The sequence below is a fragment of the Patella vulgata genome, chromosome 2 (genome assembly GCF_932274485.2).
Source record: "Patella vulgata chromosome 2, xgPatVulg1.2, whole genome shotgun sequence".
In the NCBI taxonomy this organism is placed as follows: domain Eukaryota; kingdom Metazoa; phylum Mollusca; class Gastropoda; family Patellidae; genus Patella; species Patella vulgata.
In genome coordinates, this window is record NC_065880.2 from 90,829,212 (window position 1) to 90,834,689 (window position 5,478).

General features: G+C 35.8%; 1 long non-coding RNA gene across 1 annotated transcript; it reads right to left on the reverse strand.

Moving 5' to 3' along the window:
* Positions 1-850: 850 nt before the first annotated feature.
* LOC126810153 (uncharacterized) lies at positions 851-5,071 on the reverse strand. The gene is made up of 2 exons (XR_007675044.2): positions 2,347-5,071; positions 851-1,836 (listed from the first exon to the last, which is right to left on the reverse strand). It is a non-coding gene; the product is annotated as an uncharacterized LOC126810153 (long non-coding RNA).
* Between the last annotated feature and the right edge of the window lie 407 nt (positions 5,072-5,478).

Consider the following 5,478-nt stretch of genomic DNA (forward strand, 5'->3'; position numbering starts at 1 on the left):
TTCACCCACATATCCGCCCCAGCCAACCTTCATATCTGGCCCAGTTATACCAACCCTCCCTCATTCACCCACCCACATATCTGCCGCACCTAATCCAACCCTCCCTCATTCACCCACATATCCACCCCAGCTACCCCACCCACACCCTTTATTCACCCATCCATCAGTCCCTTCTATATTATTGTAGCAAGGTGACATGTGGTGTGTCCATCAAAGCTGCCATACTCATCCTCACTACACGATTTATTCAATTACCAATCCTAAATTTAAATTGTTTATCCAATTACCAATCCTAAATTTCTATTGTTATTGTATATCCAATTACCAAAAGGGTAAGAAGTCGTGGTACCTCAAGTCGCAATCAAGCCCAAAGTCGCTGAAGATAGTATCAAGTCGAGTCTCAGGTCTTCACAAAGCTGGGTTGCATTCAAGTCAGAACCACGGTGGGTGAGAGGCTGGCTTGCTAGCCTTGGGGTCGCGGTTTTGCTCCCGCTGTTGGCCGTGAAAGTTCATCAGGGTTTTCCGGCGTGGTTTCCCCTTGTCCGTGGTGCAGGACAGAAGCCCTGACAAGAACATGTGTCTAGTTGTTCAGATGAGACAAAAAACTGAGGTCCTGTGTACACATTGGCGTGCATGTAAAAGATCCCTTGGCAGTTAGAATTCCATACTAGAGTGGGCCTTAGCGCCACTTTCCGGGCAAAATGTCCCTCATAGCACACTGTATGGCGCATGGCCGTCTTCATTAGCCCACTCGGAGCAGATCAGTAGGACGTTAAACCCCATTTCATTTCAATTTTACAAAAAAAAAACAAGTTTGCACCACACGCAATTAACTAAATAACTAAATATCTGAAGTAAATGTATAATTTAATAAATAAATATATATGTATGTTACAAAAATTGTTATAATTTAAAACATTATATAGGATAGTGAAATAGGAAATTTACAAGCCTGGAAATAAGGCCCCTGTCACAGACAATGTCAGGCACACAAAGCCTCTGGTGCCTGTCATTTTGTCCAGCGCTGATTTGTCTTTTTTATTGATATTATTAATACATGTCCGGCACTAAGTTGAAAATGTCCGGTACTATTTCATTTTGTCAGGTACATCTAAAACCGTTATTTCCAGGCCTGTAATTACAGAAACTAAAAAATTCAAAAGATAAAAATAAAATCAGGATTACACAATTAAAGATGCATTATGTAAGATTCAGATAGAGTTGACCGTTCTTGCTATAATAGTTCAAAAATAGATCATTCAGAACTAAATTATATTGAAAATTTCATTCAAATTGTTTTATTCTGTGTGACTTTATAACTGTTTGAAGTTTTGACATAGATTGTTTATTACCATAGCAACGTTACTTGTTAATCGAGACTCATTTTTTAAAAATTAAATCATTAAATAGCGATTGTATTTCAATCTGTTTACATCTGATAGTCTAAATAAATGTCTAAATATTAATTTATATATCATTTGAAGTCAAAAAAAAAAACCTTACATATTGCATCTTTAATAAGTATAGAGAATTCACCGATATTTAAATTATTTCAGTATTTCATTATTAATTTGCTATAGTTATGCTGCTATGAAAGATGAGAGAAATGGTGTTTAACATCCACTCGAAACAAACTAGGTCGTTTCGGGACTAATACATGGTTCCATTTTTTTTCAATAAATCGCTTGGCCGTAGGTATCTTTAGAAGTGGGAGGAAACCGGCGGACCCGGAGAAAACCCACAAGGTTGGACAGGCATCCCTACTCCTTGTCACGTACAACCGGGGAATCGAAACCCCGCCAGTTGACTCAATGACAGACCGGCCATCCAACCCCCCTGAAAGATGAGAAGCAATCAACTCGATTATATATAGACCAAAATTTGTCTTCGAACTTGAGAATGTCTAATGCTATTACAGGCTGAAATTAGTCACCAAGGCCCTTATTCAAGAAAACTTAAACTAAGATACAATCGAAAATTTAAGAAATACTGCAATTCGATTGGCTGACCAGTAAAATCAATTTGCATATTGGTCAGCCAATACAATTTCGATTGTATCTTAGTTTAAGTTTTCGTGAATAAGGGCCCAGAACTTTAGAATTTATAATGCCATTACAGGTAGACATAATATGTCTGCATGAAATAATTATGTTATTCAAGAATGAACTGAATTATCAAATTTGTGCCAAGTCTACAAACAACTAGATTTAAATGAAATAGTGAAGATATAAATATGTGTGAACTCTTATTTGCTGCGAGTCGGCTACTCAACCCTACTCCACAATAGTGGAGGGGGAAGTACGATTTTTCCAAGTACTCTGTCCAGCAGTTAAGGTGTTTACTCACCTGGGGTAAATCATGTTAATTGAGAGAGAGAGAGAGAGAGAGACTCAATATTTGAATATAATTGGCCCCTCTTTTTGAAGATCTGGTGGGCTGGTGTAATTATCTGAAAAATATAAAACAAAGTACAAATAAATTTATCTTATAAACATGACTTACACAAGGATCAGGTTATATCAAAATCCAGAAAGATACGAAATATCTTGTATCAACAACCAGGAATCATTTAATCTTGTGTATCTAGCACTAATTTCTTTCACATATGTTTAATATCAAATTTTTGTTTAAAAATTTGTAAAAATCATTTAAAATCACCAAAAATCATCTAATTATAATTTGTACTTGTGTCCAGTTTAAAGCTGACTGATTATTTTTGATAATGAGTGTCCAATTTACAAGTAGACAGGTAGACATAATGCGTCCACATGAAATAATTATGGTATGATTTCAAGACAGTGTGAACTCTTATTTGCTGCGAGTCGGCTACTCAACCCTTCTCCACAATAGTGGAGGGGGAAGTACGATTTTTCAATTTAGAGAGAGAGAGAGAGAGAGAGAGTTTAAAATACAAACTAGATCATGGTGCATTTTATTTCAATAGATGACATTAGGAGTGTTCATTGGTCAGGATTGGTAAGGGTTTCTTCTTAAAACTTGACCATTTTCCATTTCTGTTTCAGTAGATTGGAATCATTGAATATTGACTTGATATTGTATATGGCTTTATTACATTGTACAAGATGTCGAGTGAAAGCTTGAATCATTACACAGTTCAGTATAAGAGTGGAACTGGATCTTCTGTACACAGCAAAACAGATTACACATCGGGTATCATTAATATAGCCTATACATACAGAGTCGTATACTAGCTACCATGCTAGACTAGAGGTCTCATTGATTCTGACATTCTTCTCTGATAATATGATATTAAGGGTATAGCAACTTTTTTCCCACGCGCGTGGAAAAGCGTACATGGAAAGCAAGCCTTAGCGGTGGCGTTATAGTTGTATTTCTTTATCTTGCTTTCTTGCTAGAACTTTAGATCTTCTCCACTGTATTATGTTAAACGCCCATCGCAATCTGCGTCATAACCGTAACAATCTTCAACAATGCACGTGTAAAATTATCGACTGCACGTGGTATTGACTTTAGCCTATCAAATAATGAAATGACGACGCGTCTGAATGACATCTTATTTACATTGGGTTTATTTCCCAGTTTTCTATTGGGTTTATTTCCTAATTTTCTATTGTTTTTTTTTTCCAGTTTTCTATTTATTTTATTGGGTTTATTTCCCAGATTTCTATTTATCTTATTGGGTTTATTTCCCAATTTTCTATTTATTTTATTGACTCTACCATTAAGAGTGATATCTTTTTATTTAGCAGAATCTTATTTTTGTCGTATTTTCAGTTTGCTTTTTTCCCAGTTTTCTATTTATTTTATTGGGTTTATTTACCCAATTTTCTATTTATCTTATTGGGTTTATTTCCCAATGTTCTATTCATTTTATTGACTCTACCATTAAGAGTGATATCTTTTGATTTAGCAGAATCTATATTTGTCGTATTTTCATTTTGTTTTTATTTAATTTTTAAATCATTTGCTTGGATCTCCCCAAATTAACATCTCCGTCAAACTGGCAGTAATATTTTGTATAAAGATAATCTTCGCAATCTTGACCGTGACTTCAGCATTGACGTGATGATGGCAGGTAAACTAAGGAAGTAATAGGCTTCTCTAATAGGAATTTTGGCATGTGCCGAATATATCTCAGATTGCACCAAATTACACATCCTACCCTGAGTTTTCAAACCATTTCACCTAGCAGTAATCATTTAACTTATATCGTAATTCTCTCAAGTAAAAATCTATGACGACATCATCGTAGTAGTCAGTATTTAAATCTGGCTGTAGGTCATGGTATTGCTCAATAATTTGTGGCAGTGTCAGTCCTTGATTCCAGAACTTCAGAACACACATGCAATGAACTGCACAGGTTTTATGGGATGGATTTTGAAGGCATATAAAATTATAACGACAATTTTTTATCCATTTGGGCGGTGGATAGCCGAATGGGTCAAAATATTCATCCATGTCATTTTCTCGAACATTCAGCAGTGAACAATGATCGATGGGTTGACCGTTAATTTTAGGTCTAATAATTTGGTATTGACCTGGTTCTAGAAGCTGTTTATTATCATGAAAGCTGCCATCTAAAACTATTGTTCGTTTAATAGTCCTTATTTCTTCACAATTAGCCAGGATCACATGTTTAAACTCAATCTGTGAGGTTGAGTTGATTTTATAGTCATCTTTGGATCTATTTAAAATTTTGGCACATTGATTTCTCAAAAGCTGAACATCATGTTGTGGACTGCTTGTGTCATGTTGATTTTCATGGATGGATAATTCAGCAAACTGCTCAATAACTAATTCAAGATTTAGACAGAATTGATGGTTCATTGAAAGCTGTGGTGAACTATGTGACATTTTAGAATAATATTGTTTTAAGGATTTTAGGTTAATAAGAATAGATATAGGAAATTTCACCTGTAAAAAGCTACCGATCCAATACAAACCTATTGGCAATTATTTCGAATCTATATCCATGTGAAAAAATCTAACGAATGAATTCTTTTTTCTGTAGGCCTAGTATTCTACAACATTCCATTGGGGTGAATACTCTTTCGTCGTCACGAAAATGTGACAGGCATCAAAGTCACCAGTGCAGAATGCTTGACAGCTGTCAGCCTTCACCTTGGAAATATCAAGGGAAACAATTTGAACAACTGGAAGAAGACCACATCGACTACTACATAAATGTTAAAACCCGGTTTCCTGCTATTCCAGGCTACCTTTGACAACCTGAATTTCACCCATAACGCCATTAATCCTCCACCCCCACATAAATATTTAAATAATGTTTTTATTTTTCTAGATATACCTCCCCCCCTCCCCCCCCCCCACACACACCTACACATCATATTTATAGCTTATTATAGTCTTTTAGATTGGCTCCCACAGCAGGATTTCTTTTTATTTAGACAAGATTTTGTCATAGCAGGATTTTCTTCATCGGCCACGACAACGGGATTGTCTTTAGGTTATCCCTCACGGCAGTGATTTTGCTCA